This window comes from Amblyomma maculatum, chromosome 2 (assembly GCF_055883805.1).
Source record: "Amblyomma maculatum isolate TAMU_Amacu chromosome 2, ASM5588380v1, whole genome shotgun sequence".
In the NCBI taxonomy this organism is placed as follows: domain Eukaryota; kingdom Metazoa; phylum Arthropoda; class Arachnida; order Ixodida; family Ixodidae; genus Amblyomma; species Amblyomma maculatum.
The window spans coordinates 139,918-167,809 of NC_139345.1; the positions used below are offsets into that span (position 1 = coordinate 139,918).

The window sequence follows — 27,892 nt, forward strand, 5'->3', positions numbered from 1 at the left end:
ATTTGGTTATTCATAATTTGTCTATTATTTTGTTCGCTATTCATGGGGGGGGGGGGGACAAGCTTACGGAGGGGTATTTACATGAGCTCACATGTGCCGTTTTATTGCCCCGAAGATGGCTTTTGCGCAGAAATCCGGAGTAAATTGTGGTGAGCCGATGAGACATGCATAGCAGTTTTTTGCAACACTCCATGAACAGCAAAATGGTGGCCACTGTCATGTTGGTGAATAGACCAAACACTCGCACGCACACAGTTTTATGTAATGTGAACCAAGGATTAAAAAAAAAAAAGGCGGAGCACTGCAGCTGACTGAAACAGACGACATATTATTCGTCTTCGTGTAGTTCTGTTTGGAGTATTCCTTATATTTTATGTAATTGGTTAATTAGCTGAGATTAATTCTAATTTTTTTAATATTCAGTTTAGGCCCAAGTACTCTTCATTAAGTTCTAGATGGGGTTCAAGTACAAATGACCCAGTTTTTTCTACTAACATACTTCCTGCATGATTTTTTCCAGCATTTAAACAAAGTGCGCAAATATGAAAGGAAAAGAAAATACCAAATGACTGCGGTCTTGCTCTGCTAAAGTTTGAATTATCTGAATTCAGGTTTTATCTTGCATGAAAAATGACAGAATCCTCTTCATGAGTATGCGGCTTCCGCCCACGCTGTAAATCCGGAAAGCCTGTCTTTTTTTCTTTTTATTTCGAATCAATGAAGCATACACACCCGCCGTTTCAAAGTGAGCAGCCAACGCCACTGTCAGCCAACTCGGACAAAGATTTTATTGAGCTGTCCCACTGACAAAATTTGGCTATGGCAAACACTATGATGATACCCAAATTTGGTCTAAACTACCCTCAAAATTTGACTTCGTCTGATTTGGACCAAAACAGACGTTCAGGCTAATTCAGCTATGTCAAGCATGATCAGTTCAGTTCAGCCGTGTCCGACTCTTCGTGACCCTATGGTGACTTCCAAATTTAGTCCAGGCCACTCTCTGCTGAAGCTGGATTCAGTTTATTGACAGGCACACTGGACAGCACTCAAAATATTGCTATGTTGCTAATGAGATCATGGATGTAACAATACAATAAAACAAGGTGAGCGCTTGTCAAAAAACAGAGCGCGTGCAATTAAAAAAATCATTGACATTTTCCCGAGACGTGGTTACGTGGTTACAGGGATGATGACAGTGTTTCATCGCAAGAGATCCCTTCAGTTGTTTTTATGCAATTTCAGTGTCAAATTAAAATAAATCCTTGATTCTTGGATATTATAGTGCTCGATCTATACTAAAGACATTTTTTTCATTTACACCATAACCTAATTTAGTACATATTGTTAATTTTGGTCCATGTTTTGTCCCTTTACAGGTCCGACAGGCACATTAAAGTGCAAGGTTCTTAGTAACAATAGTGCAGCACTAGTGCTGTGTAGCTGTGCACTGTGAACTATCAGACATAAAGGGCCAGTTCTTGAAGGCCTTATTGGTGTCCATGGGATCGAAGCATAAGTTATAGTCCTGTGCATTGTTGATAAATTCAGCCTAGCCCCACCATCCACTGATTGTCCTGGTTAGATGAGTTGGTAGACAAACTGCCCCACATGAGTAACAGTCCAGGGTTCACTCCTTGGACCACGTGAAATTTTTCACTACTGAAGCTTCTGGAAAACTTGTATAGCTTTTCTTTTTACCTGTATGGCTGCATGCACTTATGTGGGTGCTAATGAGTAATTAGCCTCTATTTGAAGTCTACTTTATCTTAAGTGTTTCCACTAAGTATACATTTGACTGATCCAGCAGCTAATACGTGGTACTGCTTTCTTTGATACACGTCGCATAATTCAGCACTCTGCCCGAGATGAGCAGTGCACCTGCTGCTAATCATATTGCTGTAACGCATGTAGCTCAGCCAGAATTTTCTCAGTTGAGCAAAACCGTTTTCTGGTCTGAGAATTTCAGCAATAAAAAAAATTAGTTGACAACACACTTTGAAACAAAATTATCTTTATTATTTCAATCAGTAAGCTACTATCATTTGGTTACCATGCATGAAACATTTTGTAGATTTTGAACTGTATACTCACAAGATGAGTTGAAACGGTTCGAACTGATAACAGCTACAAGTGAATGTCAGCCATCCTTCCACCAGTGTTCTTGTGATCTGCAAAGAGCAAGGCTCCAGAAGTGAAAGCTGCATGGGCCACAATCCACACGAAGTCTTATATCAAGGCATTTCTAGAACAAAAGAGTTTATTCTAGTAATGTTGATAGGCAGTTCATTGAACGGTTTTGCAGACACAGCTGCTTCTAGCCAAGAAGGAACTTCAGTTTCTTGAGGTGTATTACTATTTTGTTTTCGTTCATGAACCTGCCACAGAATACATATCTGCCAACAGACCTTTTTTTTTATGTACTTCGTTCTTTTCAAGGCTGAAGCAGTACAGGAAAGATAAGGGCTGCAAAATAGATTGATTCTTGTGGTAAAGTTTGTGAAGTAAATGAAATAGGCTTCTGCCACAGCAAAAACCCTCCACCTAGTAAACAATCTATTTCACTCCGGCAATGTAGTTATATGAGAAAGCAATTGTGACCGGCTTTAGCGGCAGTAATATGTGTGGGTCTCGGAACGGGCATGCGCACAGTACTACAGTTTGCAGCAGTTTGGTTTTTTATGGAACAAACTTTTTGAACCCGCAAACCCGAAATAAAAATTCGCCTCAAGCAACCTGGTGCGCAGTTCCCCTTCAAGTCAGCTGAACAGTGCAAAGAAAAATTGTTGGTAAGTGTGTGGCATGGACACCATGACTACCAAAGATCTTTTTTTTCTTTTTTGCAGTTTTTCGAAGTACATAGGCGGAAATCTACAGTTAAAAATACGAATTAAAAACATGCAACCCACAAAAAAATCCGTGCTTCAGTTTGGGCACAGATGCAAAGAGCGACGTGTCAAAGAATGCAAACTAAAGAAAACTAAGCGCTGTTAAAGCTGATCACACCATCGATTACTTCAAATCTTGCGTGCACGTTTCTGTACAGTCCTGTCGTTTTTCAGGGAATAACTGGCACTTTTTACACCGGAAACAAATTACTTTCTTCCTGCCGATACATTCCGAACATGCTTTTAGTGCGCTCGCCCAAGTTCTGTATACTTGCCCCCACGCATTGACATTATAAATGGCACTGAACCATTTTAACCTCGCAGAAGCTGCTAAAATCACTGTACTCTCCTAAGCTCGTTTCCGATGCACGGACATTTTAAATAGGAGCGAACTTACCAAGATGAGGTGAATTGCGCGTATCGGTGGTCTCGGTTCGACGAAGTTGCAAGTGTACGACAACAATGTTTTAGCGCAGCGTTTAAGGGTCTGGTTGCCGACTTATAAAAACTGAGAAAGCATATGACAACCACAGCGGTAAAGAGGAAATGTAGCAGCATAACAGCAGCACATATTTCTGCCTCTAACGTCGAACCACTTGCCGAACGTTAAATGCTTCAAGCACGGCGCCATGAAGAAAATATCCAAAAGCGAATGCAGCGCCACTACTGGAAATTACAACAATTACAACTTCATAGAAAATATCAGTTACAAAAAAAGTTCCCTTCTGAATGACATCTAACAACATGACTTCAACATTTAGAACTGTACTCTTGATAAGAAAGCTTAGTTTGTTGCATCCTAAAGAGAAAAAATGATTCGTTAAAATTTGGTAAGTGCCGCCATCTGCACCGCTCGCAGATGCAGTTTCGGCGCCCTATTTTAAATACGTATTTTAAATGAGCGCATGTTTGCGAAGATAGACCTCGCAAGGGCTGCTTTGCTCTATCGAGACATTTGACGCACGACATGTAGCAGGGATCGCAAGGCACATCCGCGCAGACCTGTGAGGAACCAGTGGAAACGTGAAGATATTCCCTTGCTCCTTTTTCTTCTCGCAAGCAATATTCCAAGCACAAATAGAAGTGACTATGAAAATACTTCGCAGAGCCCAAAAGGAAGAATACGCTGAACAGTTACATTACGAATCCAACTGGATTGACATGTTGGAAAACAAGCGGCAGATTTGATCCTGGCGGTTTTGTTGATGTGTTCAACTGACAGCAAGCAGCCTAACTACAGGCATCAACTAGAGCACAACTCACCCTTGATTTTTTTTTTTTTTTACTTTTTACAGTGACATGCTACAGATCTTTTATAAATGCACTAAACAAAGCGGCCCAAGCATACAAACAAGCGATAGTTTGTTTTGTCTCGCACTCTTATTTTTTCCTTCATGCATGAGCGCCCACACACTAGGAGGATGAAAATCCTGCAGGTTATGCACCTGTATGGATATGAACGAGGAATGACAAATGATGCAGCATTTGTCCAAATAAAGGCACATAACGCTCTTGGAGAGCCTATAGAAACTCTGAAGTTGAAATAATCTTATACTACAATCCTTCTTTTCTTCTGGATGAACACAATGCTTATAAAATATGTTTGCAAAATATGGTCTGTAATGCAAGCAACTTTCCTGTCATCAGCAGGATATCTGCGGCTATGCATCTAAAACTAGGAAGCAATATGAAATGAAACAGTAAAATGCACTGCTTTGATCTAGCAATCTTTTTCCACCTCAAATGAGAATTTACAAGTATTACAAGGTCCTTACTACCCATTCGGTTAGCCCCTGAATTTACATCTCCAAAATGAGAGGGCATGTGCTGCACTTACCATATTTGCTAAATATGCACTCGGGCACAACAAAACACAGTGCCTTTCAGGTCTTGCAGGCATGCGTTATGTTCATCTGTCAAGAAATGTCTAAATACTTGCGTGTCTAGTTAGAAACAAACCCCTATTCCACAAAAACTGGGGCAACTAAAAAATGTTAGGAACTCGCACAAGCCGCACAGTTTCATGCTCGCAGAATAGCAGCGATGTTCTTCTACCAAGCACATATATGACCAACTGCTTATTTCTGTAATCTGAAACTGCTTCCCCAGCAAAATCTTGGCTCTTCAGTAAAACTTCCCATCATGTCAGAAAAGAAATGAAGCACCATACAACACTTCCTAGCTGCGCCATAGAACTGAGCAGTGTCCTTTTATTTTTTTTTGGTAAAATTGTTTTTCTTCTTTAGATACGAAATGGCTGCGCTATTCCAAGTTTGACATTGTGTCCACTTCTACCTTCGTCCAGGTTGGATCGATAGTATGTATAATTAAATCGATAAATAAAAAATGAGGCTAGTGCGACTCGATGAAAATAATGCTCGGCACTTTCTGCACATAGGAAAGTACAAAACACTAGCCATGCAACAATGACTAGCATCTCACAACAAGTATGTTTCCATGGATATTGTGTACGTTTTTATGTAGGGGTGTCTTGCACTTCTTTTTTTAGGTGAAGGGGATGCAATAGTGTTCAACAGCAAAGAAAAAAAAAATGGCAAGAGCATAGCCGAACAGGTTCATCATCATCCTAACCAGCCTGACTACACCCACTGCAGGATAAAAGTCTCCTTTAATTCTCTTGTAAGGAGGAAGATGAGCATGCAGGAAGCTCAATGTCGGCAGCCACAGCCAGTTTGCTCAAAGTGGGAGACAAATCATCAAACTGCATGGGAGAAGTTCTAATTAGGCATTAACGCAGATGGTGATGATGGTGCCATGGTCAGAGAGAAAGTCAAAAACCTGAAATGGTGTCACAGGAGCACAACGAGAGAACAAATTTTATGGTACATAACGAGCTGTGAATGGCGACCCTGGCCGTGCAGGCGGTCAAAGGCGAAAGACACTGCGCATTATGGTGTGAGAAGCGAAAGATCAGATAATGATGTCCTCACTTTTATTAGCTTGTGCAGTTTCCTACACATCACAGATACAGTAGCACCAGTATCAACAAGGAACGGCCCTCCGCCGCTTCAAGTACATTTGTAGGAACAATACGTGGGCCCTACATTTGTTGACATAATCGCAGTTCTTGCCTCAGGCAGTAACTAGTTTTCCTGGGGCAAAGATGCAGCAAAGAAACCGAGTGGCATTATGAGGATGGAGGCGAGTAGGCAGGTGGTGAGTGAAGGTGTCAAAGTTGTCTGCAGGACAGACGTGGCCGGGGCTCAGGAGGCGCATAAAGTCAGGCACATCTGCAGGTGGCGACAATGACGCACAATGTGACCAGAAACTCTGCACGCATAACAAATAAGAAGGCTGTCATATGTGCGCCAGGAGTCCACACAAAAAGGGAACGGCTACGTAGGAATGAAGGCGGTAGGCTACAGTGGAAGGCGGAACGGGATAAACATGTCTGACCAGATCTGACGTTGCCATACATGAGCGTAACCGCAGCAGGAACCTGCAGATGAATGAATGGCAGCACTTCAGACACTTGCTCGCAAATCAGCCTGAAGGGTCATGGCCAGGCTAGATGGAGATCCCCAAATGTCCTTAATTAGGAGTAGCTGTTATGCCACCTTCCCAATCGCAGTCTTTAAACTGGTTCAGCAGCAAGCTGCTGACGGAACCAAGCTGGAAAGTGATTCAAAGTGCACAGAAGGTGGCTGAACCAGAATGCGCTGCTTTGCTCCTGGCAAAGCATGAATATACTGGCAACAGTGATAGGGTTTCGGACAACAACATCTGGACTGCGTCAGCCTCGATGTTTTTGAGAATGTGCTTTATCCGATCCATCTCTGGCTGGAGACTTCTAGATGTGTACACAGGTTCACAATGTCTTCAGTATAACTGGTGAAGGATCCTTGCAGCTGGGTTTAAGCTCACAAGTACTGTTTGGAACACAGCTTTTGTATGCAAGGGCAGCCAAAGATCTAAGAAAAGGCGCGCTTAAAAGCAGACTAGGTGATGAAGTTTGCTTTGTGGTTTCTGCTCTACAAACTGGCAACGCCTGTCACGTAAAACACCATGTTGTTCAGCTTCCAAGCGTCGCCTCCCTGGTTATGGACGCTTAACCGCTTGTAAGAGGGAAGCCAATCCTATGTATCTTGGTCATTGAACCCATTGAAAATGGCAAGGTCCTAATATCGACATCAAGGTCCCTACATGCCTATCTTAATGTTTAGCCAGCTGTGGAGACTTAATCCTTGAAAACTTCATCTCATTCGCACACTTCATTTTCTGCTGCCCCTTGCTACACGAAGTCAAGAATGTAGCGCAAAAGTAAAGAACAATGGACGAAGAAGGACACATAAGGCGATTGACTAGCGCTAGTCAATCATCAATCATTTTATATGTTCTTCATCGTCCGTTCTTTATTTTTGCGCTAAATTCTCGACTCCATGAATCATCAACTAGCGCGGCAGCATGCTACACTTGGGAGGGAACGGATAAGGTTTGCCACACGAGGGAAAGTGTACGAATTCAGGATCTCTGAACAGAATAGATAATTCAGTTTTAAGCGACGAAGGCGATCTTAGTCTAGAAGCAATGAGCGATAATTTCAGAGCCATTGATAATGAGTGCATGGCAGAGGTAGGCAATAGGATAATTAGACAGGCTACCAGTAAACTACCTAAGCAGACGAAATATCTGATTATGAAATGGCAAGGCGCGAAAACCTCCATTACAGCGGTCAGGATAGAACTGGCAGAGATGTTAAAGGTACTCAGTGAACGTAATTTGTTCGACGCAAGGAAGTATATTACGGAGAGAATCAAGCATGCTCTAAAAAAAACAGTGCTAGCCTGAAAGAGGTGAAGGGGAAATTAAGTAGGTGAAAATCCGATGTATGCATGCCAAGGTAGCCGAGGAGTTCTACACTGATCTGTGCAGTAGCCTAGTAACCAGGCTGATAATTAGATTAGCAATAGTTAAGAGCAATCAGACGTTCCGTCAGTGACAAAGGAAGAGGTTAAGAAAGCTTTAGAAGCTATGAAAAGGGGGAAAGTAGCTGGGGAGGCTCAGGTAACTGCAGATTTGTTGAAGGACGGTGGGGATATTGTGCTTGAAAAATGGCCACCCTGCATATGCAATGTCTGGACATTGTCACCGGAGTTTTGGAAGAATGCTGACATTATTTTAATCTTTAAGAACGGGGATGCTAAGGACTTGAAAAATTAGACCAATCAATATACTACCTGCTGCGTATACGGAATTTACTAAGGTCATTGCTACTACAGTTATATATATTGAACTCGAAGGGGATCCCGAAATAGTTAGATACATAGGCAATTTCATATATAAGGCATACCAACAGATGAGGCTCTCTATAACCCAGAAGCATGAATATGGTACATGTATGGCAGCGGTGCGTTGCCTGCCAGCAACACACTGCTCACCAAGGGCGCGGCAATGACCCGCAAGGCGTACACACGCATTGAATGTCACCTCCCACCTAGTGCCGAAAAGGATAGTACATTGGGCACACTTCCAAATGCCACTTCACAGGCGCCGGAAATCTTGGCAGGCAGCAGCTGCCAAGACTGTACAACCCGGCTCCATGCATGAAAAATGATCGCCGGTGAGCTGTTAAAACAATCCTTTGCAGGGCACGACGCGCAATTCGATGGACATGAACAACGCTGCTAAACTTTAATGTAGGATTTTCAGGGGGATATTTTGAGAGTTCGATATAGGAATATGATATATGTGCATTTGATATATCCGGGATCAAATATAGAATCAGGGCAACCTTAGACTTTAATCAACTAAATGATCAGGCAGGTTTTCGGAGAGAGTACTCTACCATCGATCACATTCGTGCTATCAACGAGGTGATAGAAGGTTTTTCGGGATATAACCAGCCTCTATAAATAGCATTCGTTGATTAGAATAAGCATTTGACTCAGTCAAAACGTCAGCAGTCATTGCCTAATCAGGGTGTATATGAGTCGTATGTGAAAGTATTGGAAGATATCAATAGTGGCTGCATTGCAACCATAGTCCTCCATAAAGAAAGTAATAAAATTCCCATAAGGAAAGGCACTAGGCAAGCAGACATGATCTCCCCAGTACTATTTGCCACTTGCTTAGAGGAAGTATTCAGAGACCTGGAGTGGGAACAATTATGGATAAGGGCTGATTTAATACATTGCCTTGTTAATTAACTCAGTGGACAAATTACAAAAAATGCTTAATGGCCTAGGCAAGCAAAGCAAAAAGATAGGCCTAAAAATTAATATGTGGAACCCCAAGGTAATGGTCAATAGCCTCGGATAAGAACAGCAGTTTACAAAAATTCCGAGGGCACTATAGAATCTACACTGCAGAAATGCGACAGCATGAGTGTTGTTGGTGCACAAGGTGAATCACATTTGCTCTCATTATCATTACCAACTAATTGCATTGTCATTGCTAATTCCATCATTGTCATTATCACTAATTGCAGCATTATTGTTATCGCTACTATCATCCTCACTGTGGACAAGAAGAATTATGATGTGTTTCACGATTCCGGGCACGGCGCAGTAGGTTAAAGCGCTCGGCAGGGGATCCGAGGGATGGAGGTTCGATTCCCGGTGGAGATCGGATTTTAATTTTTCTAGATTTAAGGACAAAGTTTTCAGCGCAAAGGCACGCGGCCGAAGAAAAGAATAAAAAGAAAGACTATAGGGACTATGCCTTTGCGCTGAAAACTATGTCCTTAAATCTAGAATACCAACTAGCCCAACAACTTACTCTACTGAAGTTCATTTTCCTGATGACGTTACTTTCGGTTTTGGTGATGACGTCATTGGATTGACAGCTATGTGTGACCGAACGAACAAACAGCAACAGTATGAGCCACTGAAGGCTTTCGCCTTAATAGGTACACGGGTGGAAGCAGGCTCGAGCATTTTGGAACAGCTCAGGGAGCAGTGATAATGCCACTTTGGAGCACTCAAATTATGCTTTAGAACATATTTCTAGGGTCAAGCACTTTTAATAAATGCAATTTTTTTCCTGATATACAAAAAAATCCAATTTGATTACTTTTTATTCAATATTCAATGCTGTACTACCTATGCACGCATATCTCAACATGTAAAGATGTTTAAAGTAACACAGCTGACTAAAAGCTTTTGCCTATTCTGACTTGACAGCTTTAGACATGTCCACGCTCAAGCACCACCACTACCTTGGAATTGAAATAAACGAGCTGCACATCGCCACTCGCTATCTTCTTCATATCCTTTTTGATCCCGCAGCTGTGCTGATAAATTCCTGGGCACTGCTCAGTAGTACTTTCAGGAAGGATAGATGGCACTGAAGGGTAGCCTTGTCTTCCTTAAGCTTCTTTACTTCATGGTTGTCTCCTAGTTACTCATGTTTTCTTTTAAGTAATACTAGGGCTACACGTCGGCAACAGGCTTTCTATGCCCAACACTCTTGAAAGCATTTCTTGCAATTGACACCGTCATGGCATCACCCCCCTAATGCTTCAAGTATGCTTTTGTCTGATGTAGACTTGACAGGTTTGTTGTTAACGATTCTATAGTGAAGTACACACTCGTTTTCACAGCAGAACTGTTGGAACAACTCGTGTAGTTCTTTGTAACCAGAACAGTTTCCTCAACAGCTCATGGTTGCCTGTGGCAATTGCTTCGCTCCTTGTCCTCACTTCTCTCACCACCGGCGATTCAAAAGGCTGGGAGAAGTTGCCGTCATGTGCACAAAACACTTTTCTTGCAATTAATTCCTCCCAGTCATTTGTGACTCATTTTAGAATAACTTGAGATCAAAAGATTTCTTATGCTCGCTTTTCTAGTTTATTAAAATTTTATATATGTTAGCTAGGCCCAGCCAAGGTGCATTGTACCACCACCAGTGTGCTGCCTTCGTTTAGACTATGACGGCCCCTATAGACCAGAATACGGAGGGTAAATTGATCGCCACCATATTGAGGGCGCTGTAAGGCTATCTAGAGGTGCTGCAGCGAAATGACGGCTCTGCACTACCAAACGAGGTGGCCATGGGTATTCATAGTGCTTACGCTTTTACGTCTCTTTGAAGTTTTCACAACTTGCTGCCCACAAAATCATCAAAAGTGCATTTCTGCCTCATGGCAAGGCTGTTCTGCACATCTCGCAATGGCAGAGGCAAGCACAGCGTCCACAAGTGGAGCGAGTGGTTCGGTTAAGTGCATAGTACCTTTCCATGCGAAAAATACTACGGTTGTGACTTTTCCACTTTGATTTGCACGCCCAATGATATGCCACATATTACCAAGACCCTTGCAATACACAATATATCTTACCCTCGCGTGGTGTCTGCAAAAATTTGTTGCAGTCCGCACCGCACAAACAGGTGGCATGCCGCAAGTGTGAGTAAACATGTCTCATTTGCTCTGATTCCCTGATGCCTCCGTTGTCATTTCAGCAAGGAAGTGCCTTTTTTGTTTTTTAATAGCCATGATAAGCAACGCCAACCAGTCACAAAAATAAGACTTCTTGATATCTCCTGCTTGGATGATGTGCTGCTGATTCCTTCTTCAGCCCTGTTGGAAAGGAAAAAAAAAAAAAAGAAGAAGAAGAAGAGAGACACCGGGCAATTATCGCCAATGAGAAGTATTCACTCGCAGTAGCGGCATGCGGTCTGTTTTGTGAGGTGTGGGCTGCGGCAGATTTTTTTGCAGTCACCACGCAAAGGTAAAACATATTGCGGACTGCAAAGGTTTTGCTTCTACATGGGACATTACTTGGGGGTGCAAATCAAATAAGAAAAGTCACAGCCATAGCAAGCCTGCATGCAACGGTACCATGCCCTTATAGGAACCACTCGCTTCACTTGTGGACACTGTACTTGCCTCTGCCCTCGCAAGACGTAAAGAATAGCATTGCTGTGAGGCGGAAATTAACTTTTGACAATTTTATCAGCAGCCAGTTCTGAAAACTTCAAAGAAACATAGAAGCGCAAGAGCTAGACACCCACGGCTGCCTCGTTTGACAATCCAGAGCCATAGTTTCGCCGCGGCACCTATAGATGGTGCTAGAACGGTCTCAAAATGGCAGTGCTCAATTTACCCTCCTTGCTCTGGTCTATAGACCTTTTCGAAAAGTGGTCGTGGGAGCTGTCATATTGAATACTGGGCTGTGCTGCTCGCACAGGAAAAGTTGAGAATTATCTCTTCCAAACCCTCTCCACAGCCCAGTCAAACCAGTTTCGCCGAGGCTCGTGAAAATGAGATATGTTTCTCTGGTTCCATATCTTCTCACCTGAACCAACTCTGCTTTACACTAATCCTTCTTTTCTGTTAGTGGCGTTGAATCATTATTAGAAACACAAATACATTTCTGCACCGGTTGCCATTTCGTAAAAACAGCAGGCTGTTGTGTGAAGGCCGAAATGCCATCGGCATGCAGATTCAGTGCATATGACAACCCATAATAAGCAGTGCTTCACCAGCAGATTAGAAGATGACAGTCATATTTATTCACTTGTCATACGTCTAAACTAAAAGCTGCAAGAGGCGTGTCATAAACTGCAGTTTTTCAGCTGCGTGTGGTTCTTGGATTTTTGCAAGATACAAGAACAAAGCGAAATAGTGCATGCAGATGTGACGCCTAAGCGTCGTATGGTCTGCGAAGTGATCTCAATTTCGATTTATTTCTGGAATTCATGCTTTGTCCTTTAAAGCCCTCTACCGCATTCATTTTCCACATATGAATTAAATCCGCTGGCGCTTGTATTAATTGCATTGGCACTCTGATTAAATTGTTTGGCACTGTTATTATTCGAGTTGGCGTTCGGATTAAATACACTGCCGCTTTTATTAAATGCTTGGCACTCAAATTAAATTACACGGTGTGCAGATTGTATCAGTTGGCGCTCAGATTATTTCCGCTGGCACTAGGATTAAATTCAGAAGGAAAACCTGTAGAACAAGTCTAGGATGGAGAGCATTTGGCAAGTTCTTGCAGGTCATGACTAGGAGCTTACCGGTATAACTCAGGAGAAAAGTAAATAACAGTTGCATCTTACGAGTACTCATCTATGGGGCTCAAATGTGAACGCTAATTAAAGGGGTTATACTTAAGTAGAAGTAGATGCATAGAGCTACGGAATGGAAAATGGTAAGTGTAGTCTAAAAATAGGAAGCATGCAGAGTGGATCCAAGAAATCAACTCTAAATAATGACATTCTAGTTGAAATCAAGAACAAATGGCCACAAACAGGACATATATTGCAAAGAGAGGATAACCGATTCGCTAAGAGTAACAAATTGAATTCCAAGTGAAGGCAAGCGTGGCAGGGGGCGACAGAAAGTCAGGTGGGTGGACGAGGTTAGTAAGTTTTCAGGGGTCAAGCGGGTGCAGCTAGCACAAGACCGGGTTAACTGAAGAATTATGAGAGAAGCCTTCGTTCTGCAGTGGGTATAGTCCAGCTAATAATGATAATGATGATGAGCTATGGACAAAAAAAACCGTATGGCAACAAAGGGCTCCTTTATCACAGAAAAAGCTGGATTAAAAAAAAAATATTCCCATCAGTTGAACCAAACTCATTAAAATGGCCAATTTGCCACCACTCTGAAACTAATGGCCGTGCAGCATAACTTTTGGGATTTGCACTCAGAAAAATCAATACTGACATGTACATTTCACTTGAGAAATCGGTCGCCAACGGCGACACCAGCATTTCATCTCTCCTCCTGAGTACTCCCTGCCACTCTAGATACTGCTCGTGTAAAAAGAAATATTGCTGACATGTCGTATTGTCTACGAAGAGGCTTCACAAATCCATAACACATTTAGGCTCCAACGCCTTTTAATTAAACTGCACATGCTCTTTTCTCTCTGCGCGTGGAGGGGCAGCTGAACTGCGCATGTGCGAAGGTTATCGCGGTGCACGACTTGCACTTTTGAATGCAGCAAATTAAACCAACTTAGCGTTTTTTTAGGTATAAGTCACAGATGAAAGGTACAAAAAGATGAAATTTCTAAATTTTTAACAACATAACAAAGACTCTGAGCTTCAGGCCCTGCGTGACCACCCCCGTGCCCTCCGTCTGCAGCTCATGCCTCATCCGCTTGTGACCGGATTGCTCTGGTGCGACTTGTCATCGGCTCTACCGCGTCCATCCATCCCGGGGGTCGTTCATCCTGCCATTTTCCATTCCCTTCACGACATCTGCCATCCCAGCATCAGAGCCACATAGTGCCTCATTACCCAGCGGTACGTCTGGCCAAACATTAGACGTTTGCCAGTGGGCCCGCTCGTGACTTGCTTGCCAGTCCGTCAAAATGACTCACTATACAAGGACTCTGCCCCAGTCTTTCCTGCCACCTGGTTGTTGCTTTGACCACGTTCACCTTGATTTGGTTGGACCACCACCTCCATCTAATGGCTGCCGGCACATTCTGATGATGATTGACCGCTTCACTCGTTGGCTCGAAGCAGTGCCCATTCTGGACATTACTGTGGGAACAGTTGCCAAAGCCTTCGTTTCAGCATGGATTTCCCGCTCTGGCTGTTACCACGGATCGTGGCCGCCAGTTTGAATGCATCCTCTTCACTTCCCTTACCCGTCTGCTCGGCACTAAACACTGCCGCACCACAGCATACCATCCTTGTGCCAACAGCATGGTTGAGCGGCTCCATCGTCAGCTTAAGACTGCCCTCATTGCTCGCCTAGATCGCGAGCACTGGGCTGGTCACCTTTTTATGGTGTTTCTTAGCCTACAAACCATTTTTCGTCGCGACCTTGGCTGTTCGGTGGCCGAAGTCATCTCGGAGACTTGTTAGTTCCTTCGGCTTCCTCGTCCCAGCCCCTGCAGTACCTTTAACGCCTTTGGGACTGCATTCAACAGCTAAACCCAGTCCCACCTCGATCATCTGACCGTCAGATCTTTGTGCACCCAGACCTTGCGTCCTCGACACATGTTTTTCTAAGGCTAGACACTGTAAAGGCGCCTCTTAGCCCCCCTATGATGGCCCATACTGCGTCCTCAACAAGACCACAAAGTCGGCGACTATCCTGCTGGATGGTCGTGAAGAGGTAGTCTCCCTGAATCGCCTTAAACCCAAATACATGGAGACACCTCCCTAGGAGCTCCCCTCGGATGTTGCTGTCTTATCTGTCGACGTGCCTGCCGCTGAGGCCATCCCTGCCCCGTTGGCGCGTACATTTCGCCGCTCCGTTTGGTCGGAGGGGCCCTGTAGCGCACAGCGCCGCTGTAAAGCGGAGGCGCTAAGATCGGCGTTCACAGCCAGCAAAAGAAGAAAATAAGGTTGAACGACGCGTGCTCAGTGAGCAAGCAAGGCATGGGCTGTTCGGTTCGAGAAGCCTGCCACGCTGGTCCTCTTGTTCTGGTGCTCCGCTACAACGCCGTAAATTCCTTACATGATCTTCACTGCAGGACACTTTCTGCCGGCTGCAAATATACACAGAACCAGCACTCCACTGCCTCAATAAAATGCTGCTTTAGCTTGGGCACTGCCAGCTTCGACAATAAAGGAATCTGCTGAAGGCCACGGACACAAAGAAAAATTTAAATGAAGCTGTAGCATGGCACAAGGATCAGAATTCCCCGCAAAGTAATTTGAGATGCAGATCAAAAAGCTGCAGATAACTGTTCTTTGCCCGCAGCTGCGAGGAGGGCTATCAAATGCAGGTGCCGTATTCGGTTTGAGGTCGAGCACAGAGACTGGCATTCAACAAAAACAGTATGGAGCTCCTATCGGGATAGAGTCTGATGCTGATTTACGACCTGCGGGAAGTCTGCGCAGCCGTGGGCGAGCAGCGTACCACGGGCCTACTGGCAGCCCATGACCGGTAGGCGAGCCATGATAATTCGCCCCCTTGTGTTTCCTCGCAACTGCGGCGACAGGGATTTCAGCAGAACGAGTCGGATGTACGGCCTGCATGCAGGGCCCGCTCGGCATAGGGGCTGGCCTTCCTCGCTTTGGCAGCAGCACTAGGAGCAGAGTCCAACAACCCAAGTCCCGACCCCTGCCCTGATTCCTGTATTACATGGGCCTGCTGAAGGACCAGCCGTGCGACTCCAAAGGGGAAAATGGGACCCAGGTGGAGGTCACGATTAAGGGAGGAGGGTGTTGGAATTTTAGATTCCCCGCGCCCGCACGACACGGAGAACACCCCCTCTGTCTCCCTCACGGGGACACCTCAGCTCTCTCCTTCCCCTGAAGCAGTGGCGGAGAGGGCAGGGGCGAGAAAACTGGCGTAGCGTGCCGGGCGGCCCCTCCTTCCCCCTACCCTCTCATATCGATGCACAGCATCTCATCCGGGGGAGACGACACCGCGACGCCAGAGCGCGCGGATGCTGCTATGACCAAGGATAAAAATTGGGCACTCCCAATAAACAGCCCAGTACGGTGGCTCTGCCTCAGTGTTTCGTTCTGCCCTGCCAAGGATGTGGTTAGAGCTAGCGGCAGGGCGTTCGGTTCTGAGCACTGAGCCCGAGTCCCGTGAGAACCCCCACAAGGTGTTGGTACATGTCTCCTTGACGTCAGCTCCGGCATCCATTGCAGTGAAGAGCAAGCACAGAGCAACGCCAGGGTTCAAAGCGATCGCTGAATGGAAATTTTTTTTTTTTTTCATCTAAAGCACGAATTAGATTAAGCCCTAAAAAATAAATGCCATTGAATGGTACTGAGTCATGTAATATATATATATATATAACTGCAAACAATTTGCACATTTAAAGCTGACAGTGCCCAGGCCTAAAGCACCATTGCACTCAAGCAGTGGACTGCTAGTTCGCAGCCAGCAGAAAGTGGGCTGCTGCGATGAGCAGGCACAGAGCAACACCGTGGTTGCCTGCAAAGGCTCAACTTGAGAAATTATTTTCTCACTTAAAAGAACCCTGATTAAACTTTCAGAATTAAATGGCAATGAATGGCTCTGCGCAAACTAGTATTTTTCATATTTTTAATAGGGCCACTTCATTACATAACTGACTGAGGAATAAACCTCAATAAGGTAATTTTTCCGGATTTAAATATTTTTGCAGGTGCACCTTACATTGTTTGATCTCTTTTATAATGTTTTTGCAGGTGCACCTTAAGTTGTTTGATCTCTTTTATAGGCTTTTTGTCTTCTAAAAAAGTTGGAGAAATAGATTGAGTACTATAATAGTAATAATCGGCTTACAGGAAAGGAAAAGTTTTTCCGTGGACACCTGAATCACGCTGCAAGGGGAAGGAAAATGGGAGCAAAAGCGGAAGGAGAGAGGCCCCATAGTGGAGGGCTACGGAGTAATTTTGACCACCTGGGGATCTTTAACATGCATTGACATCGCACAGCACACAGATGCCTCTCTGCTTTGCATCCATCGAAACGCAGCTGCCGGCAGGCAGATTTGAAACCAGGCACTCTGGAACTCTAGTCTAGCACCTAGTACCATAAGAATATAAAATTTGATAAACATTTCAAAATTTCAGCTTTCTGTACCATATTTTACGATTTATATTTGAACAAATATAAGGCCGATCGCTCGTGATCAGCCTCTGCTTTCGTTTTTTTTTAGGAGGGGGGGTAATGCCACCTGGTGTTCCCGAGATTCTTAGGTGGTGCCTGGGAGAAAAAGACGCTGAAGTCTGCTCGCGCGCTCTGTGCGGAACGCTGGCTGCTGGTACAGCTTCTCCCTGTCTTTTAGGCACGTCTAGCCCTATTGTCCGTGACAATATTTTATGAATTTTATTTGAACAAAAGTAAGGCAGAGTTTGTTTATTTCCTGCACATCAAAAGAACAATGCATTTTATTAATATGAAAATTTTTGTTTATAGTGATGCATCAAAAAGTTAATTCTTTTTACAAATTTATCTGTGTGACTAGGTTTTCACTTACAAACTTAAAAGAGTATAGACCACCTTCACTCTGGCTCCGTCATGAAGATGTGGTGGCGCTGTCGTAATTAGACTTTCGCGTGGTAGGAAAAACAATGCTTCAGTTGCTTTCGCCTACTGTGATTGTGCGATGGTTTGCTGCAGCCGAAAAAATAAAAAAACAAAGCACCATGCTGACTAGTTGCATCATCGTGGCATGTACTGGAAGGTAAAGAACGCAAAGTTTAGTAAGCTTGCACAGGTTTCTTACGGACGAAGGTCGCCGTAAACAGTGGGCCATCGCAGTGAGGTGCGAAGGCTGGATACAGACACCTTTAAGCCACAGCGGTTACGAGCTCAAAGGTCATGAATAACTAGAGTTTGGCCTTCTTTATGACGCGTAATGGTATTTTGTGAGTGCACTTAAAATGTTGACGAGGCAGCCAGTATATTAATGCATAGACCTGTTTATAATGTAAACAATTCCTCAAGCATATTTTTGTTTTTCACTTTCTAACTGTACGTATTATGTGCATAGTGAGCTGCTGCGCAAGCGATCTGCGTTGCACTTCTCCGTGGTTAAATTGTATGGCTAACATTAGCTTTGTTCACCTAAAATTATTTTAAATTTTGTGATGAAATGTGCGTGTGCTGACAGCCACTGATTTGCTCAATTGGAGCTGAATTTTATTATACCGAGGGGTTTGAGTGGTATTCACTGCAGCTAATTTTGAATGCGAGTTGTGGGGTTGAGCGTCCCGAGCGACATATGGGCCCCTAGCTGTTTCAGATTTTGAGGATCTTTACATCAACTACGTACTGCATGGCACACTGTCGCATTCAGAGTTTATCCTACATAGAAACGTGGTCACGGCGGCCGGGACTGAACTGGGTAGCCCTAACTACGGAACCATTTGGACGCTGCAGCTTGTAATGCAAGCTAAAAGCTTGAATACCCATGAAGAAATTATAAATGCTGACACCAATAACCTCCCACGAACACAACAGATAGGCGTGCAGCGTGGTGATTTAAAGAAATAATGCAAGGATAAGCAAACCTGTACGGTGCCAAGGCACAATGCCCTTGCTACTGTTGCCATGCTTACCAAAAGCGCTCATTTGGTGCTCGGTATGAAGAATCGTCCGAGAATGCAATGATGCTTTGAGCGGAGTACTTCCTACCTGGTTTGCGTGCGCTGTTTACGAGCGAGAAAAATCACATTCCACTTACCCGACTGAAAGTTGTACGCACCCAAAGCTTTGCAATCCTCGACACATTCCGCGGCTAATGTGCTGGGCAAATAGCAAATAGATATCAATCAACCCTGCTCATTTTCAAGGCAGCAACAACTTCGCTCGTGCGCTTTGAACCCGCTCTTGGTCTGGTACGGTGTGCAGGACAAGGCGATGCACGCTGTGTACGCGAAGTTTTTCCAAGTATTGCTTTTGTACTCACTACTGAGGTTCACGGAGTACTCACACAGCGCGTGGGTATTTTATCTGCCAAAAAGGTGCCTGCATATCACAATAACACGCTCTTGGCAAGCATGGCCACAGCAGTGGGGTGCTCCCGTGCTTTCCACCTGCTCTGGGGCCATAGACGACTGCCGCGCCACCTTGATTGCTGTTTGTTTTAAACATGGCGGAGACCTATAGACACCTAATTTTTGGGTTCGTGTTTTATTAGCTGTAATGATGCGCAAGGTATTACTTACTGTACAGAAAGCGCCAGGTGATATCCACCTATGACCGCTAAACAATTTATCATTGAATTTCTTTCCTCACCCGTTTCGGTTTCAAAAGCCGTGTGACGCCAAAGTTAAGTCTAGGTCACGTGATGGGTGAAAAAAAAATTGCGATATCCTGTGATGTTTAAATTCACTACAACGCTGAAGCCAGCCTGCCTCAAGAACCGGAATCACAAGTGAAGAGCTGGTAATTATAGTGCGGCTTTTTTATGCCGTGCATGGCTTGGACTTGATTGTGATGTCACAGCCATCTCTCAGCTGCTGAAACCGGAACTGGTGAGAAAAGAAAATTGAACTGAGAATTATTTAGCGGCCGTAGGCGAAAACCATGTGGCGATCCGTATACAGGAATGTCTTACAAAAATGCCACCAAAATTTGGTGTCTATCCTCCTTTAAGATGGTGGTCACGGGCGGAAAATACTTTTTCACCAAAAACAAGCTGAGATAATATTCTTCATAGCAATACAATTTGCTATGATTTTTTAAAAAGAAATTGAGGATGGTCGAGCCCACAACCTGTATCAGTTAGTGTAGAATGAAACCGGCACCTTTACCTTAGCAGATCATGCTAGCCATAACAGCCTAGCATTATCCTTGATGCATCAGCATGACAAGAAAAACAAACAAACAGTGGTAGCATAACATATATACACCATCACAAAATCGAAGAACTTGAAGGTAAGCTGTCTAAAAATTGTAAAAACATTTTTTTTTTGTGGAACTGCAGCAGCATCATACTTTGTACTGAAAAAAATTGTTGGCTTGACAAGCACTGGACCATATATATGCTGGTCTGCAAATATGAAACGCCTTTGCCCACACGTACCAGTCACAGCTATCCGATGGAAACTAAGGCAGAATCAAAAGCACAGAAGAAAGCTGCAGGTTGCCTCCAAAGGATCCCTGTTTCAGCACACGCACCAAAGACAGGGAAGGACCTGGAAATCAGTACAATGCAAATAAATGTCCACTCCTGGGAAAGGTAAGACGTGAAGGATTTTGTTACAACACAGAAAGTATAATGAATGAAAGTTGAATGAATGAAGTGAAAATTCATGGCAGTTGGTTGTGTCTACTATCTTTGCAAACATTTGTCGTCACTTCGCGTAAAGGATCCATTTCTCGTTTCTAATTCTGAGGCAGTTGCTGATTTGCTCCAAAATGAGAGCTTGGTACACAGTGCTGGTTTTAGCGTCGATGTGGTTGATTTGTATAATCTTTTCCACACTCTCAACTCATCCAGTATGTTCAGCAATGTATTACGGAACACTATGATGAATGCTGGTTCCAAAATGAGTGTGGAACCTTAACCGGATCCTTTTTGGAAATGTTATCTTACTACCTGAGTAACACGTTTGTTGAGTGAGATGGTCGAATTTATACGCAAAAATCTGGTGTGTGCATAGGTGCCAAGGTAACTCCCATCCTCAGCGACATTTATCTAAGCAGGGTTGATATGAAAGTTGAGAATGATTTAGCCAGTTGTTGCATGCACATTTACCGTTCCGTGGAAGATTTTCTGGTGCTAGCTAGCTCTGTGAATCCTGAATTTGTGTCAAATGTTCTTGATGTTTTTGCACGTAATGGGTCGGGACTAAGGCTCAAGCATGAAGTCCCCCAAGAAACAGCCTTACAATTTCTCGATTTAAAGTTGTCTTTCCAACCCCATCATGTCTGTTGGCAGTATTCACCTAGGAGTGAAAAGCACCTTCTGAATTACAGGTCCTTTCATTCAAAGCTCGTAAAAAGTAGTATTGTTACAGGATGCTTAGGCATGGCAGTGAAGAAATCTTGTCATCATGAAATAATGTCCAGTCTCTTAACTCAGGCGGACAAATGCAGGGAAGCTGGTTTCCTGAACTCAGTTCTCGTCTCGAGTGCAGACAAAGTCCTCCGCGCGCTAACATCGTCTTCAAGCATGTGAGGGCGGGAAAGGGGTTCGGAGGAAGGAAGAAGAAAGGTAGTAGTCATGCCATATGTACACACGCTGTTGCACCGAATTAAAAGAGTAGGAAGCAAGCATAGGGTAAAAGTTCTGTTTCCTTCTCCTAACAAACTAGAAAGAGTGGGAGCCGCGGTTCAAAGAATGCACGAGGGGCGCAGAAGAAATATGTGCAACATAAATCATGAAAATAGATATGTTCCTTGTAAGACTGGCATAGTATATCAAATCCCTCTGTCCTGTGGCCTTACCTATCCAGACTGTGCAATGAATTAAAGTGCGGCTCATTGAGCACGCTAATTCGCTGAAAAAGAAAGAAGCTAACCTAGTGAAGCATTGATCCACGTGCGAATGCACGTCATTTTTTGATGACAGTGATGTTTTCTTCCTTCATTCTTACCAGTGCACTAGAGAAGTAGCCAAAGCTTTTCACATCAGAAAAAGTAAAGGGTGCGTGAGTACGCCTTTTGTCACATTATCTCCTCGGGAAATGAATATGCTGCACAGTAGGCAGCAGTTCTGCCGATGCACTCGTGCTTTTAAATGCTTTTTTTCCTTTTTACCAAAACTTGAGGTCGTTGACATTGCGCATGTGCGCTGTTTCTTCGTGTGCATATATATGATGTGATTCTTCCCAATAAAATATCAGCTGTAAGTTCACCGCTGTTCATGTGTCTCGTTTCGTTTCTTTCTTGGTCTGTGTATGTTTTGCGCTGTTGGGCCACCATTAATTTAGATTCTCCCCCGCTTTTAATTGCTTTGGCTGTGGCGGTGCTGATCGAAATTCATGCCCTGGCCACATCAAAGTCATGCTGTGGACTATCTTCATAAATAAAGTCTGTTGATTCCATATATCAGCACCCTTGTGGAGCAACCGGTTTTTGCCGGCGCAATATAGGAGGTATTCACGTGACGTTATCCGCTAGGGGCGCTAGCGGCCAGCGCAGAATTCGCCATACGCGTGTTCGTGCATGGGTCGTGTGTGTGGGCGCCGCACCCAGCCGCAGTATTCAACTCGTTCTGATCCGTGGGGTAAGCCTTTCGCGCCTTTACAGAATTTCTGCGTGCGCCAGCGAAAACCATGCGAGCGAGTGGATACACCCGTGGACTTCGTTGAACAAGAAAAACGACTGTGTGAACAAAATGTTTGACTTTGTGAAAACACCGGCTCGTACGACCGCGGTAACTTCGTCGAGGTGTGTCGTGTACTACAAGACCACTGATTCGCGTTGAATTCCCTGACATCGGTGCCTGCCACGTGAAGTGCGGTCTGAAGTTTTGCGACAGGTGAAGAAATTAAAACGTACTAAACCACGAATGTGTTTTAATTTTTGGCAAGAAAGCGAGGCCAAGAGCCACACGTGCGTGAGGGTGTCGATGACCGGCGTGTCGTTTTTAGAGATGAGCACATTGTGACGTGTCTGTTCGCTCAGCTAACGCTGTCACCTCCTCCGACTTGCAAGTAACAAGTTACAACTTTATCAAGCGTTATCGCTGTACATCGCGTTGTTGCGAACCTAGCTTCCATGGGTTATGTGCATTTCGAGCAGAGCTACGTAGCCGATACTAATTAATTTGTAAAACATGCTCTCTGGGTGGGCCGTTTATCCTGCGAGGACATGACAGTACTTTTTTTTCTCGACCTTCTGTCACCCAAATTAAGCAACTGCATTGATTCGCTTTACTGCTGGAACAGCGCCTGTGGAAGCTTCGGCAGTTTGCCGACTACCGCCACTAAAAGTGTATGTTTCGCTGCCATGCCAGCTTTGGAATTTGAGAATTTAATGCGCTCGCTGTCTTTTCACGATGTGTTCTGCCTCAGTGGCAGCCAACAACGGGTTTAACGAGCTGCAAGTCGTTTTTCGCTAAATGGGTAACCGGCCACTTTTGCTGTCGAGCTGTTGCACGGGTGATGCCTGGTGCAACACTGAACAGCGTGTTATGTCCCGGAGCATCAAAATATCGCTGCAAACTCCGTGCCCATAAAGGGCTCAACAAAGAAAAGTGTATGTGGACGTATTTACCAGCTTGATAAAACTTTGCGGATCACTTCCAATATACGGCGGGCACCTGACAGCGAACCTGAAACAGCGCGAGCCGACGCGCGCCGATGCCACCGGCGACCTCCGACATGACGGACGAGGCGGGACGATGCTCGCGCCATCTATTGGTAAAGAGCGGTCACTCGGCGAAAACTGGCCCCAGGAAATGACGCGCGACTTTTTGCGCTGCCGCCGATTGATGGATGGCGGCACCAACGTGCGCATGCGCGAACGTGCGCGCGACGGCACTCGCTGCAGCGGTAGCCCGCCGGAGGCCCGGAGCAGACGACAAGAAGTTGTCAAAGGGAGTGGCTGTGTGCTCGTGCCTCGCCGCGCTTGTGCGGCACAGGTACCATAACAGTATCGATATGAAGCCCTTTAAAGTTAGTGTTGTCCTTCAGGACATCCGAGGTCCAAAGAAGGTCCGGTCTCCCTGTGTTTGGCCTGCTAGCACAGCGGGGACCTTAAACGCAGTTGGCATAGTGTTCGGTGACTGCTGTGTGCGTGTCACCACACGACTGCCCCCTTGCCAGGGTATGGCCGTCATCCCAAAACAAATACCTCCGCCTCCCGGACATCCGGGAGGGGGGGGAAGTGCCGGGGATGATGTATGAATGATGACGGGTAGATAGGTTATGTGAGACCTTGAGGTGCGGCGCCTTCTGGTGCCAAACCTCCTCCCATCTGACAACGGCACCTCTCGTGGACTGCTGCGCAGAACGACAGCGGTTGGAAACGACGGCAAGGTGAGCAACGTTTTTTGCTTAACTACGCTGCATTTCAAGCAGTTTACGCTGACCATGCCGGCCGGTACCAATAAGTTTCGCAGCTCGTGAACAGGCGCGCCGGCTGTTCAGGCGCAGTTCATTACGCCGTAACTCTGGCGGTTCCCAACCACGGCGAGGTGTAATATGTTGTGTTTCCGGGAAGCAGCTTCATTTCGAACAGTTTAGCTCGTCACGCTTGACAAAGTGGCATGTGAAGGCACCAAGGCACGCCGTTGCGCCAAAATGGCGTGTTCGCCAGTCGGTGCGGCCATGCTGACGCAGTGACGCAGTTTGCCGAACGGCTATAGTTTTGCTAAGTGTCGCGTTTAGCAGAGCAACAGTAAAGTGAGAAACGTTTCATTCTTGACTTTCTTGTTAAACTACGCAGTATTTCAGGTAGTGTAGCCGTGTAGCTCAGTGCGGCGGTCTGCGCTTCACAAAGACGCACGTGAAGGACAGCCAACAGGCATGACAAGGCGCTCGCCAATATGGCTCGCCGGCCGCGATGACATGTGACATGGCGTGAGGTTTTGCGAACGGCTAGTTTTGCGTGGTGTCGCGTTTAACAGGGCAACCGCAAGGTGAAAAATGTTTCATTCTTGTAAAACTGCGAGGCATTTCGGGCAGTTTAGCTCAGCGCGGTGGTCTGCGCTTCACATAGTCGCGTATGAAAGGCAAACCAACATGGCGTGCTCGCCGGCCGCGGTGAGGCCAGGCCGCGGTTTTGCGAACGGCTAGTTTTGCGTGGTGTCGCGTTACATTTAACGGGACAACGTTAAAGTGAAAAATGTTTTATTATGCGGCAAGCTTCATTGCTTCAGCTGTTCAGTGCTCTTGAGGAATATTTTTAGATTAGTGGCTGTTATTTCACGCTCTGTAGAAATGCATTTTCAGATAGGTTAGGTTAGCCTGCATTTCCTGACCTCTACGAGTAGCTTTTGTATCAATTTTACGAATGACAGCTTTTCTGTTCTGGACCATAACTGCTGCTCACTAAGTTTTCAGTACCCACCCACATGCACAGATGTGTGCGCGGTGCAGTGGCCTTACATTTCATTGCAACCTTCTGCATCATGTTCATTCCTTTTCCAACAGCACTGCATGGACCCACGGACTGCAGCCGAAGCACGGCAGATGCGACGAGTGAATGGTGTGGCCTTCCCTCAAGCGTCAGTACTCCTCTCTGCCCTGGACAATACAAGTTACCCTTGCTAAGGTAGCCACTACTGGGACTGTGTAGTTTATGTATAATGCCTGTTTTGTTACATATCATTTGCAATAATTCGGAAATCAGTTATGCTATTTTTGTCTCTACCTAAGTGCTGTTTTTCACCTTGTGTATTTTTATTTTTCTATATTGTGCACATCGCCTAATGTGTGTCAAGTATTGTCAATGCATCCGTCTACATCTGTTGCATCTCGTGTTTTATATGCAGCAAAATAAATTCATTTCACAAAGCAGTTGGCGTCTTTTCTGCAATACGGTTTTGCAAAGGCTGTGGCGCAGCTGCGTTTATGGGCAGTTTAGAGAACTGGGAATCTATTTTTCCTGTTGTTATGCATGCTGAAAATAGAAACACTAACAGATTATTTAAAACCAAAATAATGCGCCAAAAGGGCAGGGTAGGGCGCAGCGCAAGGCTAGCATTCAAATCGCGCGCCTTTCAGCAAGACCGGAAGTAGTTGCCGCCGGCCGCTTGGTGCACTGCAGTCAAATGGGCCGCTGGGCCCTATGGGAGTGCCCGCTCTTTACCAATCTCTTTCTCTATGGTACGACCTCAGTGAATACCTCCTGTACAAGCGGGTGCACTCAAGTAAGTGCTACTCACCTTTTCATGAGGCACAATTCATACCATCGGGAGAGGCCATGAGCAGAAGCTGCGACGAAGCCAAGATCTCACAATCGCCGTGCATCAAGATTATTTCGGTACACACTGAAAGGAAACAGAAATGGTTGCTCTTGCTGGGACAGGGCTAGCCGGGGCCAAACGGAGGCGTATTCGAAAATGAACTACAAAAGAAAGTCCTTTCGTGCGAGCCGCCGGGACTGCTTTTAAGCGCGCGAAAAAGGGCTCCCTAGTTCCTCTACACTTCACTTGCAGTCACTGCAGACTCGCAGCAAGATTACGAAAAAATAATTGAGATCGCTGAACAATAGCGCGTCGATGCAGAAAAAAAAATTCCAATCTGTAACGAGGGGGCAGCAATGCAATGAGTAGGCGAGGCAAGTATGGAATGCAACCCGTGCTTTGCGCTGTATTTCGCGGTACTCACGAAAGTTTGGAGAAAGGAGGGATGCGTGCCACCCAATCTATTTTGCAGAATCCATTTTAGTCCGGTTGATCTGAAACAATGCGATGCAAACGAACCTCCCGCCATCGCCGCTGCGCGCCAAAGTTGAAAAAAAAAAGCACTTGTGGCTTTGGAGCATGGAGGAAGAAAAATTTTTTTTTCTTCCTCCATGCTTTGGAGTCGGCGAAAGAAAAGCTCCTGGGTCCGAGAGCAAGCGCAAGCAAAACACAAACCCACAAACATGAACAGTTCGTCACATCCGCCAGATTACAAACGATTCCTCCTCGCCTACCTTCTTTCTTCTCGCGCATGCGCAGCTTACTAAGATCGCGCGGTGGCGACCAAGGTATATATACAATGGTAGCGAAGGGCCCAAAAACGGTCTAGCGCGACAGCAGCACAGCCACTTTGGGGGGGCCGAAACACTTAGATAATGAAATTCAAAAGCACAAATAAAAACGCTATAAAACAACATAAAGAAATAAATATTTTAATGCCACGTTTTATAAAATAGGTAAACTATTTTAGCAAAACATTACTCCTCATTTTTAATTTTTTGCAACGTTCTTGTTAAGGCCCGACCACATGGCAGCGCTTCTTCGGCGTCTCGTCAGCGTCTCGTCTATGAGCGTCGTCGCTCGGCGCGCGCCGGAAAGGGCGACCGAACACATGACGGCGTACGAACTGGCGTCTGCAAGGCAAGGCGTGAGAGAATCCTGGACGTTCGAACAATTGTCCCCCGTCCGTAGCTAAAATCGTCCTATTCAGCGACGGCGGGAACTTACTGGGGAGGGTGGGGGAGGCAAGGGCATCAAAAGGCGCAGGCATGCACGCGCACAAAAAGAGGAGCTGTTGCTTCCGCGGGAACGAGTTGAGCCTGGTGCGGTTGGTGCCGCAGCTGCCCATGCGTGGCTTGTCGTTGGTCCCCACCTGCGAATAATTTTCGGCGTCGACGCTGAGATCTGGCCCCTCCAGATACCTGCGTCTTTCAGCGTCGTCTCGCTTCAAGGGCCAGAATTGCACCTCCGGCGACGCCGATATCCGCGACGCCGACGCGGCGCCGAAGAAACGCTGCCACGTGGTTCAGCCTTAAAGACCACTTTTTGCCTTTTGAAATAGATCAAGAGCTCCAAACACGCTTGAGAAGGAAACCCAGCAGCTTGGTTACTTTTGGCAAAGACGGTACATCAACTGTCCATGAGCACCTGCCGGTCGCCACAAGGTAGATATACAATGGCAGCGAAGGTTCCATAGACGCCCATTGGTCCAAAAAATGGCGGCTCATGGGCACCGCCATATTGGGGGCAACTACGTATGAGTGACTTTGAATGACGTCACGCATACGTATGTTTTAAGCGCGAATTTTAAAGTGGTCTTTTTATAGA

The 27,892-nt window shown here is 45.3% G+C and overlaps 1 long non-coding RNA gene across 1 annotated transcript; it reads right to left on the reverse strand.

Moving 5' to 3' along the window:
* Window positions 1-5,362: 5,362 nt before the first annotated feature.
* On the reverse strand, window positions 5,363-26,588 carry LOC146197786 (uncharacterized). The gene is made up of 4 exons (XR_014704894.1): window positions 26,490-26,588; window positions 26,045-26,149; window positions 20,291-20,402; window positions 5,363-6,139 (listed from the first exon to the last, which is right to left on the reverse strand). It is a non-coding gene; the product is annotated as an uncharacterized LOC146197786 (long non-coding RNA).
* Between the last annotated feature and the right edge of the window lie 1,304 nt (window positions 26,589-27,892).